The following is a 15816-nucleotide window of genomic DNA, read 5'->3' on the forward strand; positions in this document are numbered from 1 at the left end:
CATTATGCTTAAAGGGAGAGTGTTCTTCAACAAAAAGGAACACTGGAAAAGATCGCAAAGGGGAAATCAGTCTACCTATTATTCCTTTTTTGCTTCCCAGTCAGGAAGCAACAGCTTCCTTCCAAAAATATTTAAGGGATTGTGATGCTAGTGTCTGCTCTGAAGATAACGGTCACAGCTGGAACCATTACCCAGACATCTCTTATGACTGAATCACTGTTTAGTGCAGGTCTGTTTCCCTACTCCTAATGAATCCTGGCTTTAGAATTGCAGAAATTCATCCAACAGAAGAGAGGACTGCACTAATGTGTTATTTACCCATGAGTGAATCACCTTCGATAGAGTCTAAATTCCATAATTTTGTATGATGGATGCCTGAGTGTTTTGTGAGTGGGCCCTGAAAATCAGGATCCAATTTGAAAACATTGGTAAGGACCCTGCAAATGACTATTGTGTTACTAAGTACACATTTGTATACTTAAAGCAATCTCAATTACAAAGGATGGCATATGTAGGATAAAGTGATAACTGGCAAAATGACAAACACCAAGCCTTAATTCATTGAGGATTACATTAGATAATTGAAATAGTGTGTTTTCTAGAATAAGGTTGTAGAGATTTCTAAGAAAAGCACCTTAGTAAGTAGGGTAATTTTCTCACCATCAAAGCATCTGTGGCATGGATGCCCTTGTTTTCTGAACAGAGGATCAAAAATCATGTATCTTGGAATGCTTTGAGACTAGTTTTCTTCAAGGCAGAGTCCTTTGTTCTCTGATCACTATTGAAATCAAGGGTAGCCAAGTCAAATGGCAACCAGACAGGAGTCATAAACCAGTGGAAACAATAAGAAGAAGACACTCCAGTGAAACTTAAATGGAGTCCCACATACACCTAACCTCTCAGGGTGCATTTAAGAAAAAAAGGATGAAAAGATTATGAAAGTCCAAATAAACACACCTGCAGGCCCCATCTCAGGGGTGCTGCTAGCCTACTGGGCGCCTTCCTACATCACAATCTGAGGCCTTGTGCTACTCTCTGCTACACCTGTTTGCAACTTCTAAATTAAATTCATTCCTATTTCCTTTTTCCAAACCAGAGATACTCTCTAAAAGGCAGGTTATGTTCATTCATTTACATCTAAAAAACAGGTTATGTTCATTCATTCACACCTGTGAAGCAGAAGTCCTACTATATTCCCGTTTTTGTAAAACTGTTTGGGGAAATGGTAAAAATAGTAATTAAATAGAATTATTTTTAACTAATCTATAACTTGGGATCATTTATTCTCAAATATGAACTTCTTCATTACATGAATATGCAAAAAATTCTAATCCTTGATAAATTCAGATGTCTAGATTTACCTTGTCCAAAAAATGCAAATAATTACTACACATAAAGCAGTTTGCTAGTAAGTGTTCATTTCAGCTGCTAAATTGAAATTTCAGCAGCTATTACTATCCTTTATGATAGTAATAACAAGTCAATGGTTGCCTTCCAAATATTTTTTTTAAAAGTTGAAAGGGTGAGGACTGTGTTAATGTACTTCTTAATTTGCATATTTCACAGATTTTTGACTAGTTATTGTAGCTATTGCATGTTTAAATAAATACAGAGAAGGAATATACTCCAGGATATAGTTATTTGATTTCACAAATAATCTACGAATCAGATACTGTTTTTCTATCTCAAAGTTAAGCCTCTTAGAAAATAGTTAAGAATAATGAAATGGTTCAGATGGCAGAATGAATTTTTAAGAAATAAGTGAATCTACCATAAATATTCAAAATCATGTTAGCTTCACTTTTTTAAACAATTTCTAAGATGTTAGCTTGCTACAGTGTAACTGCTGGTCACATCAGAGGCATAAAGGTTAGGTTGTGCTTCCTTCATTAATGATTTGGCTCAATGCACACAGCAGTATAATGTATTTTATGAGTGAGGGAAATGATATTGGTTTGAGAGGTCTCATGTAACAGTCACATCCTGTCCAAATAGAATTTTGAAAACAATCAGAGCCATTATGGCTCATACAGAAAGAAAGATAAAGACAGATAGCTGTATATGGGTTTTTAATAAGTAATTCACCCTGGGTCTTGAAACATCAGATTGCCAAGTAATGTTATTAATGTATAAGCATGTTGGTAAAATCATGTATTCTTTCCATTGGTTGGCTTTAGATATGTTTCCAATGCAAATATTGTGTAAATGTATTGAATCCAAGATATGCAAATCAAGAAAGTAATTCATCTTTCAAGAATTTTACTTGATTATTTCACATGCTAAGGAGCATTTCTCTGGCAACAGTCTACTGACTATTTATATCTAACATTTTCCACTGGTAAAATTATGCATCTTTTGCTAAATATTAGATATTAATTGTTTTAACATATTGATCACCTCTCAGTCTTTGAGATTAGTATCCTGTGAAACTTCTTGAGTTTTCCATAATGAAAATGTGTGGTAAGAGACTAGATATTATTGAACTGTTTTTTTTTTCTTTTTTTTTTTTGCAGAGAGGAGTTTATATGTTCACAAATGAGAACCTAAAGCAAAGACAAAAATAAAATGTCTCAAAATCATCAATCATGTTGGAGCAGATTTTAAAGACACTTTTGCCACCTGGCCTGTTCTCTTCTCCTCACACTCCCTAGACACAGTGGGTCTTTGCAATACTAGTTTTCCTCATCTTATCACCAATGTTCCAATTTGGAACCTTAACATGGGTATGTTAACCCTCATATTTAGCATATACACACTTGACATCTACCTTGATAATCACCTTAAAACACAGAACAATGACATAGATTAGGGCTCTACATTATTTTGCATGTGTTTGTCTCCTTATGAAACCCAAGAATCTTTGAGGACTTTTCTGTCATATTTGTCTTTGATACTTTGTTTCTACCCTGCCTCCACTCAACTCTATCTTTGGAACAGAATTAGTAATCAGTCAAGTGATGGTTTTTGAGTACTTATTATGTGGCCAGACTTCCCAGGTGATGTTAGCGGTAAAGAATCCACCTGCGAAAACAGGAGATGCAAGAGATGTGGGTTTGATCCCTGGGTTGGGGAGATCCCCTGAAGTAGGGAATGGCACCCCACTCCAGTTTTCTTGCCTGGAAAATTCCATGGGCAGAGGAGCCTGATGGACTATAGTCCATGGAGTCACAGAGAGTCGGACACAACTGAGTGACTGAACACACACACACATTCTGTGGTCAGGTAATGTTCTAAGGACTTTATATTCTTATTTCAGTGAACACTTACAATCAACTTTTGAACTAGGTTATTATTATCCACATTCTACAGATGAAGATACTGAGGCACTGATTATAGGCCTGCAGTTAGTAAATGATAGAGCCAGGATTTGAAAATCTGAGTCCAGCACTTTCACTCTTAGCCAGTAAAACTGACAGCACTCATGACATTCTAAATATTGTTTAAATAAATAAAAATAATGGCTAAAACTTTAATAATTTTGTATATGCCTAGGACTGTTCTAAGACATTTTTCCAAGAATTTATAAAAGTTGGACCGCCCAAATGGTACAATGAGTGGGAGTCCCCTTGCCAATTCAGGGCACACAGGTTTAATCCCTGGTCTGGGAGGATTCTAGATGCCAGGGAGCTATGCGCCCATGAGCCACAGCTGCAGAGGCGTGTTCTGGAGCCCGCATGCCACAGCTGCTGAGCCAGCGTGCTGCAACTATTGAAACCCACGTGCCAAGAGCCTGTGCTTCACAACAGGGGAGGTCATCCACGGTGAGAGGTCCAAGCACTGCCACAAGGAGTGGCCCCTGCCCATCCCAACTGGAGCAACACTAAACGCCCAGCAGTGAAGACCCAGCACAGCCAAAAAAATATAAACATTTAGAAAAAGAATTTACAAAAGTAACATTACAAAACAGTTAAGATATCTGCTCAGGTGTGGGATGGTCTTGGTTCAAATCCCAGCTCCTCCTCTCATCAAAACTGTGACTTGGTTAGTGCTACTGCTATCCCATTTTGCAGATGAGGAAAATGAGAAATCAAGAGTCAAGTAACCATGGTCCAATCAAGATCGAAGGTTTGCATTACTTTACAACATCTTCTAACCATGATGATTCAGCCAAGAGCTGAACTTCTCTCCTGACGAGAAACTTCCAAGTGCTGGAAGTGGCATACACCATCTCTAGGTAGCAGGAACTTTTGGAAGGTTCCTACTTCAGTAAGCAGAAATCTTTTACTTATTGCTTCTTCCCATTAATTCTCCTCTGGCCATGGGATTTCCCAGGCAAGAATACTGGAGTGGGTTGCCATTTCCACCTTGGAAGGATCTTCCCGATCTAGGCATCGAACCCACGTCTCTTGCCTCTCCTGCATTGGCAAGCAGATTCTGTATCACTAAGCTATCTGGGAAGCCCTCTCATTAATTCCAGTTCTATTCTATTAGGTAATGACTGAGTTTTATGTGTTGGGAATGAAAACCCTAGAACCTCTAGCCTATTCTTCACTAGATTCCACACCTTTGTCAAAAACATAGCCAAATTAACATAACTTATTTTCTACTTCATGATTCTTGAGGTATGTGATAATTGCCCCATAGATGTTTATCTGTACCAGGGTAGACATTCTACTTTCTTCAACCATACTTATTTGGAAGTCTGACTCCCTCAATATATTCTATAATTATTTTCTATTTATTAACCCTCACAATCATAACCATTAATTCAGTGATGCTATCCAACCATCTCATCCTCTATCGCCCCCTTCTCCTCCTTCCTTCGATCTTTCCCAATATCAGGGTCTTTCCCAATGAGTCAGTTCTTCGCATCAGGCGGCCAAAGTATTGGAGCTATAGCTTCAGAATTAGTCTTTCAATGAATATTCAGTCACCATCAGCAGTGATTTTGGAGCCCAAGAAAATAAAATTTGCCACTGTTTCCACCTTTTCCCTGTCTATTTGCCATGAAGTGGCAGGACTGGTTGCCAAGATCTTAGTTTTTTGAATGTTGAGTTTTAACACAGCTTTTTCACTCTTCTCTTTCACTCTCCTCTTTCACACTCAAGAGGCTCTTCAGTTCCTCTTTGCTCTCTGCCATTATGATAGTATCATCTGCGTATCTGAGGTTGCTGATATTTCTCCCAGCAATCATGATTCCAGCTTGTGTTCATCCAGCTTGGCATTTCACATGATGTACTTTGCATGTAAGTTAAATAAGCAGGGTGACAATACACACCCTTGACATACTTCTTTCCCAATTTCAGACCAGTCCATTATTCTCTGTCTGGTTCTAACTGTTGCTTCTTGACCTGCATACAGATTTCTCAAGAGACAAGTAAGGTGATCTGAGATTTCCATCTCTTTAAGAGTTCTTCACAGTTTGTTGTGATTCACACTGTTAAAGGCTTTAGTGAATATTACTTGTGTAGTATCATGGAATAACATCTTTGGTGACAAAAAGTTAAAAGTTTGACAATTTAACCGTTATTGTTATTATATAATATATATTATTATATAATGAACTAAATGATTAAACATTATATATATATATACACACACACATATGGTATGCATATGAATATATATTGATACATACACAGTTTTAAAATATGGCTGCGAAACTGGCCTCCTAGCTCAATAATATTTTTCATATATGCTTGTCAACTTCAAGAATCTTTAGGTAGCTGTATTAACCACTGGCTGCCTCTGTTAATTGAAATTTTTTCCTGTACTTGAAAACACCCCCTTTTTCTCTCCTTTTCCCTGGTATCATACATTCTGTCTCTTTACCAATAATCACTGTGTCATTTCTACCCTCTTCTTCAGTCAGTTTCTCTTTAATTAATCTTCAGATTTCATTCCTTACAGTTTTCCCCATGATTAATTTTCAAGTTACTCTACATACTGGTCATTACTCAGTCATACTATCTAAAATCCATCATTATAAATTCACTCTTTTAGTTCTCCTTTTCAAGAGTACTTTACTGAAATGAAAGTCTTTCAGGGAGAGGAAACTATAAAAATTGTATCAGCTGGGAATGAGTCTATAATAAGACATGATAACAGCTTAAAAGAAGGTAAAGACAAACATGGCTTGATTCACACCTCTGCCTATGATTCTGCATCATCACAAAATGAAATAAGCAATCAAAACACCTACATGGTAATATTCTTCTACCTACATATGCAATGAGTTCTGCTAATATTGCAAGAGAATAGATTTAACAAAAGACCTGTATATCTTGACTCCTTACAAAGGAATATAGTTATTAAAGTTCCAGGAGGATTCCAGGGATCCCAAGGATGGGGCCAGAATTAAGTCTTACTGTCTTGGCAATATGAGATTTACTTCAGACTGGAAAGCATATATAGGAGGAGCAACACTTTGAAAAAAATCAGTAAAATCTAGTTTCCATTTAGGAAATTAATGAGCACATAATTTGTATATTTTACATGTGCACATTTAAGACTTGGTTTAGACTTTCCATGCATTCACTGTGCAATAGTGAGATAGATGTATGATAAATATTCTAAAATCTAAAGAAAGCCCAAAGCTGAGGCTGTAAACACAGACGCAGCTTCCATGCACTAGATGCTAATACTTTTTTTGGTTTTTGTTTTGGTTTTTGTTTGCTTTCACAGTACTCCTGATAGAGGATTATATGGTCCAAGAGAGGAGAAAATATTCACCCCAACATGTTATTTGTACTAGTAAAAACCTCTCTTGAAAATAAAATTTAAATTTGATTTTAGACCACAGAGAATTCACTGCTTTAAAAGCTTAGTAGGGAGGGATAGGAAATAAAAACGACTATAAAAGACAAAAATATTGATTGCCTACATTGTGCGGAGCAGTATACATGCATATCCATGTATCCAAAAAGCAAACACTGCCAAAGTGGTACAGCCTTTCTTTCTTTAAAGTGCAGCTCCAAAGCCACCTCCTCTGGAAAGGCTCAGTAACTCTCACAAGCAGAGACAGTTCAGGTTTTTCCTAGTATCTCATGAATGTCTATCTACAAATTCTCACCACCCAGAGAACTTCCCATCACACGCTGTGACTTACCATAATTCGATGCATTTTGATAAATGGTACTTATTTTGAGTTGTCAGTCCTCCCACCATTATACATTAGAACGACAACAAAAACCCTATTTAGTTTACTCAATAACTGAAAGTCTGTGGAGAAACTGCTAAGGAAATTACTGACATGAAATATCAAAGCAAGACTCAATACTGATTTTTCCCCTTAATTAATCTCTTTGGGAAATCGCAATCATTTTTACTTGTGTGACTTTACAAATACCCTAAATTGTGTCCCAAATTGTTGAACCTCTTTTGTCAGAAACATGGATTCCAAAGGAGATGGATTCTCACAGGAATGCAGAACAAAGAGACACATGGAGTTTCAGTAGCATATGAACTGAAGAGATGATGAACTGTGCTAGGAGGAAGATTATAATACTAGGTGAATTAATCAGACAGAAATACAAATAGCATATGATATCACTTACACACAAAATCTAAAAGAAATGATGTAAATGAACTTTATTTACAAAACAGAAACATTCAACAGATTTAGAGAATGAACTTATGGTTGCCACGGGGCAAGAATGGGGGAGAGGAGGAATAGATTGAAGTTTGGGATTGACATGTATATACATATTTAAAATAGATAACCAACAAGGACCTACTGTATAACACAGGGAACTCAGCCCAATAGTTTGTAATAACCTAAATGGGAAAATAATCTGAAAAAGAATGGATATTTGTATCATATAACTGAATCACTTTACTGGGCAACCTACACATCATTGCTCATCAACTATACTCCAATATAAAACAAAAATTTTAAAAAGAAAGCAGAGAAACACAAACATCTAATTTACCTCTCTCCTGGAGGTATTTAGTTTCTTATGCAAATGTTAGTAACAGATATATATGATCTTAAAAGAGGTGACAAAACTGCAAAAATGCCCAGAATCATCTCATTCTACTTCTATGTGCTCAGGGTGATCATGAAATGCCAGATCAACCATCTACATGCACCAAAAGTGAAATGGATCCTGTACAACATGGTCAACCAAGACTGACTCTCCAACTATGAATTTACAATGCTCTTTAGATGTTACTGGCTTAATTTTTTCATAAAATCTAACTTTCCATTACAGGATGTTACAATTTATCCCATTCTTTAATTTTCTGGATCTGTCCTTATGTTATAAGTACACTTATATGCCATAACAACAGACTTACAAAGCAAAAATTAACTTATCTTCTTAACTAACATTATATTTTCTAAGAAAAAAAGTTTCTTTCAAATTATATAAGACATTTTATAACTTTTTAAGATTATAACTGCCTGCAAGCACTGATATTAATGTAACAGTAATGCTACAAGGATAAACACAAAGACAGAAAGTGCAATAAAGATTCTACCATGGCAGCTCCAAAGATTGGGAATTACTCATTCCACAGATAAACTGAAGCTCTTATAACTGTTTAGAGAGAAGGTCTGGCATTGAATCTATGTACTAGGGAAAGGATGTGTCTGAATTTGGTACATTATGAAACCACATAGAAACATTTTTCATTATTCAACTAATGCTTCCTTCTTGTGTCATTCTCAACCTATTTTCCCCTAAAGCAGATAATTCCTTCCTCCTATTACTGAACAATCACTATTTGTCTCTGTCTTCTTCTCTCTTACACTCACAGACATACAGACACACACACACACACACACACACACACACACTTAGTTTCTCAAATGCACACGTACATGCACACACAGGTTTATTCAGAGTTTGACTTTTTATCCTATCAACAAATTAAGTGCTGCTTTCTTACCTGGTTCACCACACAGGAGAGCAAAAAGCAGTTATTATTTATACCTTTAGATACATAATACTCAGGGGAATTCCAGCATAGTAAAAAAAAAAAATGGTGTCATAGTTGGAATATTGAATGGTATTTATGGTAACTCACCTGTCTAGACTACAAAGTATGAAACCTTGGAATCTGAAGGTACTATTAATATCATCAAACCCAAACTTCTCATTTAAAGATAGTAAAGCTGAAGCCCATAAAGGTCACAGAACACAACTAGGGTGATGATATTTCATTACAGATTGTAGAGAGATTTGAATTCTGCCAGATTCCTTTAGCGAAGGATTAATTGCATGCCCTTGAGTCATCCCTTATGGATGGTTCAGTCCAAGAAAGACTATCTTTTTGGATTCTCAGTGCTATTAGAGTTATTCTTTGGATTGGGTTAGTACATCTTCCAAACTGTGGTTCCTGGAGCAAGAAATCCCCAAATCACTATAATGACATCACCATAAGTAATACTCTAAGTTCTGCTCAGCTAAATTTGGATCTGGATTTCTGGAAATTTTCAAGAATAATAATTAGTTGGGATATTATTAGCACATCTCAAAGAGGTATTATATGAAACAAATCTTTGGGAGTACACCAAAGACCTTTCTTTACATTTAAAAAATTTTTCAATCATAAGTATTATACTGGAGGAGTATGTAACCTTTTCCACTTCCCCACCTTGGGTAAGAGAAAGGATATACAACTCTTTCAAGAATAGAATAATATTGTAAAGAAATAGTATTAGATTGGAAAATATAAACTCCAGGCCTGTTTACTCGGATAATTGCTTGAAATTAATACATATCTTACCAATATAAAAATAAAAATAATATAGAGCCTAGGAAAAGCTGGACAGGTATGACCAGGGTCTCAAGTTTGAGAGTAAAAACATTGCCTGAAAGCAGACAGATGCTCCAAAGCCTGGACAGTCGCCCAGTTGGCAGCTCTTCTCTCAGACCCCGCCCCCCACCCCTCACCCTGACCAATGTGGTCCCCTCGGCTGAACAAATACTTAGCAGTCTGCAGCACATTAGGACTGCTATAAACGTCACCTTAGTGGTCCCAAGAGAGATAAGACATACTGTCAAATGTGTGTTAACTTTACAAACATTCCAAAAACCAAGATTTGGACACTTGTACACTATCTTGCTTCTATTTCCATAATATTTTATATATATTTTATATGACAGCCTAAAGAGAGAGATTGGCTATATTTTCAGAGTACATAACAACACCAGAAAAATATAGTTGTGAACAAAATTGAAAATACTCCTCTCCACAGAAAAACAGTATTTTCATTGAAATAATCAGTTTCTCATCTTTATATTTACTCTGCAAAGTCTTTGCAAGAAGCATTTCATAACAGCCAGCATTGAACTCTTAATTGAAAGGTGAAAAATATTCAAATATATTTGTTTAAATTGCATATTATAGACTATTGTAGGAAAACCTACATCATCTTTTTCGGAATATATGAGAAATCACTTCAGTTTGCCAACTAGTTTGGTGTCCCTTATCTCTGCATATCTGAAAATGCCTGGAAAAAATAAAATCACAGAATATAAGCTTTGTAAACAGAAAAATTACTGTCTTTTAATTCTATGCTATGTCAATATTGTTACAACAGATTTCTTTCGGTTAACTCAATATATTATTTTAGTCAAATAAAACCTAAAATATTTTAAACAGAATTAAAAATACACTCTTCATTTAAAAATGAAAAGTCAATATAATCTCTTTTCCTTTCATTAACTTTCTGAATATCTGGCAGCCCATTTACTGAATTTAAAAAGGGAATGAAGAGGTTAAAGGTTTTCCACAAGTTCTGGGGTACAGCATTAAATGAATAAGTCTATCTTAACTTCTCTGCCTCAATCTAATTCTAGCCTCTTCAGCATTACCCTATCTACCCTAAATTGGAACAAGTCAGAACCAGAGTAAATCTGGAGAGTCCACACTAGACTGACAACGTCTCCAACAGCACTCCCCAAGTCTGCACTGGTCTGAGCATTCCCAAACACCTTTTAAAGTTATGCCAGTTTCCAGCACCAGTTTAAGTTATAACTCCCTTTCTCTATAAGAAAACCTGGAGCTAATGATTGCTCTCCAGCCAAAGGGGACATTATTTTAGAAACATGGTGATATTTTATATTTCTGGTAGTTTGATCTCAACCTGAAGTTTCAGAGAGTTGAGTCAGGAATGGTTTGATTTGAGTAACCGTGAACATTTTCATTCAGTTGTGTCACATGATACAAACTGCGGAAGCTTCATGTCACCTTTTCACTTTTGTGTTTTGTTCATGAGAACTATTGAACTATTTCATAACCTATGAGTTTCTTTCAAGCCAGAGATGAGTGATAGGTTAGAGCAGGTGAAAAAGTTCATGTTTCCTAAACAAGACACATCATCACTCTTCCTTTTTTTCTGCTCTATTGGGATAAGAGTAATAGCTTATGTCTGATGCTCTGTGCATTCTATAAATATTCCTAATTTTTCAACTGGATGATACTATTAAGATAGCCATCCAGTGTGCTGGCAGGAAAGATCCAAAACCACTTTTCCGATAAGAAAACTGATTGCAAATGCAGCTCAGTGCATTGGCCAAGGATCATCAGTTGGTAAAACATCAGAGTCAGAACCTGAGCCCAATGTAAAGAAAGATTTGTATTATATATATATCCACTCATATTAAGGTTTGTTAGGTATTCTGAAACTCAGGAGACTGTGGCAAACTAGAGAGTCTCATAACTTTAGTTATATGCATATTTTTAAAAGGTATAAATACTGAGTAAATATTCATAGTGTGCACTAGTGTAACAGTAAAAATATAATGTGCAGGGACCTCCTAGACCTGCTAGCATGTGAATTACACAGCAGTAAATACAAAGTTTATTTTGGAATAGTTGGCATATGGTGTTAGTGAGAACAAATATATAGGGTTGATTTCTCAGTCGGGCCAGTTGATGCAATTCAAGGACAGGGCATGTTCCAGAGCTGCATGACAATCCCAGTCAGTCAGTTTTAAAGATATGTGACCACAAAGGAATTTAGGTTACAGAGTACTACTAGGTCAATGGAGAAGAGGACAGAAGTCAGCCAGTCCGCAGATCAACTTCTAAGTGTCCATATTCTCTTGTTTTTTCTGAAAGTTTACGGATTACTTTGGCCTGTAGGTATTGGAATAATTTTATGATGTAAATTTAAGCATTTGAAGATTTCTACTTCTTGAATTCCAAGTTCCATGATTAATGGTGACATCACCAAATTCACACTAGATCTTTTTCTCAATGAACGAGCATCAGAATCCTGAAGATAAAATGAATCATGGTTTATAGCTTGTTTCTAACATCACATTTTGCATGTTTCTTGAAAATTCATAGTTAAGTATGACAACATTACAGATAAAAATGTCTTTAATCATGCAAAATTAATGCCAGAAAATTTGGAAAGAAGAAACTGTCACTAATTCTTGACCTAATGTTAATCTTAGTTTCTCAGATGAATTGTGATAATTCATTTATCTCTTCACAGCCTTCAATTATCTAACTCAGATTTTGCTCTGAACCATGCTTATTCTTATAGCTCTTGCAAACTATTCTGCCCTAGGCTTGAAAGAGGTCACATTTCTGTACTTGATATATCAACCAGAAAGGTCAGAAAAATACAATTCTGGACACTGGGATATAATAGGCCTTCTATAACTTTAAAGGTTTATTACTTATATCTTGTCCTTCTGTAGGGAACCTCTTCTTAAATCTAGTAATTCTTATACTCTTACTTATGTAATTCTTCCTGCTGTTGGATATCAAGGAATCTCAATCTTTTCATCTCCTACCTTGTATGAACATATAGACTTCCTGCTATCTAGAATTAGAAACCAATTTCTAAAACTCTGAGCACCTTCTGAATATGTCACTGTGCTTTGTGGAAATCTGTGCTCAGCTTAACTGTACCTGCAGGAAAAACTTCCTTTGTAGCCAATATCGTTCATACCACAATCAAATGTTTAAATCCTTTATGCTTTGGGGATGACTGAGCTATCCACAGAAAAACCCCTGATACTGTCTTTCCAAGAATTACCTTGGACTAATCAACTAGTAGTATCAAGTGAAACCAAAGAAAAGAGAAGTAAAGGGTTTTTTTTTTTAATGCCTTCTATATTATTCAGTATTCTCAGAGAAATCTGTGCAGTCCTTTATTATCTAAACTTGGCTAATATTAATTTAAGACTTTATCACTTAGCTCCATTTCTGAAATACAGAATTCACATAAAGATGTTTTCTGTGTAAAGAACATTTGCCTTTCCAAAACAAAAAACAGAAATGTTGCTTTTGGTTAGTAAATAAATTTGCTTATTCATGTGAGCCGTATCGTCTTTTAAAACATCAGAGCAACATTCCCCAGTTTCTGTTTTAGAATAATGTTTGTTTTTTTCCCTTTGACATCTCATACCATGGCTTTATGACACAACAGGGTATGCTTGGTTGGTGTGTTAATATCACAGTTTGAATGCAGTAAGCTATGAATTCAAAGGAGAGAAACTACAAAGGACCAAAAAGTATATTACTGGTTGAATAAAGCACATCCTGAAGTGGTAATTCAAGTTTTATTTTGTCACTTTATTAATGATACTCATTATATTATAAGGTATTATATTACATAAAAGGAATCATATGCCCCCAACTGTATATGGATAACACTGTAATTCCATCAAAGCATTCCAGCAACGTTGTAAACTACCTGAGCAAAGCCTGAATAGCTTGTTTATTAGCACCAGAACCCAGAATGGAATAATAGCTCTGATTTTATATACATTGGGGATACATTACATACCACAATATGTATTTATATCAGCCAGGTATACGAAATGAACACAATTAAAGTGAAATTACATGATGAAATAATCAATCATAACCTTATAAAGAGAATTACTACACATCCCTTTGGAGCTCCAAATCCCTTCCCATTTCTGTCCATCAAAGAATCAGGAATGCCAGAAAGAAAAAGAAAAAAAAATATTTTGCCCAAATGAGAGGAGAAGAGAAATTCATTCCCCAAGTTAGCAATCTAAATGGCTGCTGGAGCTTATAATTTTCCCTACTGCTTGGAGAAAACACCCAGGAGTGTGCTGGGTCTCTGCGTACTTCCTAGGATGCCCAGTCAAGGGGCTTGGCACAGAGCGTCTTTATTCCTTTCTGGGGACCATGGACACTTTACTAGTTTCTCCATGAAAATATGAGACAATTTTACCATGTTGAAAAATAAATCACAGGACATATTGGCAAGGACTGAGAAATACGAAAGCCTTCTTTTGGTCTGCTCATAGTCCGCGTTAATGCATGGAAAGTCACAGAAACAGAAGTTAACATTTATCAAATACATACAATGTCCCACACTAGGCTGAGTGCTCTACATTCCTCATCAGATTTAATCCTACCACTGTTACTAATGCCATCTGCCAGAAGAACCAGCTAGAGTTCACAGTGGTCAAGTAGCCTGACCAGGGTTACAATGCCTGTAAGGATCAGAGTCTCTTTCTGTCAGGCTGGCTCCAAAACCACTGCACACAACCAGGTCTACAAAAACACTCCATGGCAGTACATTTCCTCCACTGTCCAACAGCATGCACACCAGCAGAAGGCTGCTACACACTTTCATACCCCTACTTCTGGGCTCCCCTGGTGACTCAGATGGTAGAGGATCCACCTGCACTGCAGAAGACCTGGGTTCAACTCCTGGGTTGGGAAGATCCCCTGGAGAAGGGCATATGGCAACCCATTCCAGTATTAAGGCCTGGAGAATTCCATGAGACTCCCTGGAGAAGGGAAAGGCAACCCATTCTAGTATTCTGGCCTGGAGAACTCCATGTAGCCCAGCAGGCTACAATCCATGGGGTCACAAAGAGTCAGATACTACCGAGTGACTTTCACTTTCAATTTCCACCCCTACTTCTAAGCTTTCCCCCTCATACTTGAGTGGAAGGAAAATATTATCATGACATTATATTTTACTCTGTCCCATGTTCTCAGAATTCTTGGTTCTTCAGAGAAGCTAACCCCTAGTCTTACAAAACTGAAAACCAACAGTCCCTCATGGCCTATTTCTAGATATCTTTGAAGGGAAAGAATGCATACTCTGACTTGGAAAATGGGGAAGAAGATCTGGAGTATAGAAGCAAAATCCAAGTGGTGAAATTAAAAATCTGTGCTGAAATTTACGAAATTTTCAGGGAACTTAACTAAGAAGCAATAACACAGTGCTTTATCCAAACAAAAATGGGTTTTAAGATACATAAACTGGAATTTAAACCAACTTCATCAAACACTAGTTATGTGGCTTTAGGAACAGTATTTAATAGCTCCAAATTTTAGTTTTCTAATATGTAAATATTATCTATTTCACAATAGTTTTATGAATATCATACAGTATAATTTATAAAAAGTAACCTGTATGTGTCTAGCATGCTAAGTTGTAATTCATTTAATTATACCAATGGAAATATGATTATCATAGGTGTGCCTTTTATAACCAGTTTTTGTTCTATAAAAATCAGAGTTGTTTATGCTGTATTACAAAGTGGTGAGTTTAGCAAGGACTCCAAGAGTAAGGATGCAGCCCTTTGTTCAACAGGGCGTAACCTCAGTGCTAAGTCTGGTTTTGGTGCTCATCTCCTTGGGACAGAAAGTGAATTCTGACACTCCCTTGGTTTTCTACTAGCTGTCAAGTAATAATATCCTGGGCAGTGGATTTGCTGCTGGCCATCACATGGAGGGAGATGACAAGCTTGGAAGGAAAGAAGGAATAAAGCCACAGAAATAGAAAGATACCAGCAAACTTGGAGAGCAAGAAGATTTATTACTAAATCAGGTTATCTATATTGGTGCTGTCAAGTAGAAATGCAAAGTGAGTCAAAAATCTGAGTCACATATGTCATTTTTAATTTCTTAGTAGCC

The 15816-nt window shown here is 36.3% G+C and overlaps 1 protein-coding gene across 1 annotated transcript in view; it reads right to left on the reverse strand.

Moving 5' to 3' along the window:
* Positions 1-15816, reverse strand: part of SNX7 (sorting nexin 7) — a 726766-nt gene that overhangs the window by 654366 nt on the left and 56584 nt on the right. The window lies entirely within an intron of this gene.

This window comes from Odocoileus virginianus, chromosome 5 (genome assembly GCF_023699985.2).
Source record: "Odocoileus virginianus isolate 20LAN1187 ecotype Illinois chromosome 5, Ovbor_1.2, whole genome shotgun sequence".
In the NCBI taxonomy this organism is placed as follows: Eukaryota; Metazoa; Chordata; class Mammalia; order Artiodactyla; family Cervidae; genus Odocoileus; species Odocoileus virginianus.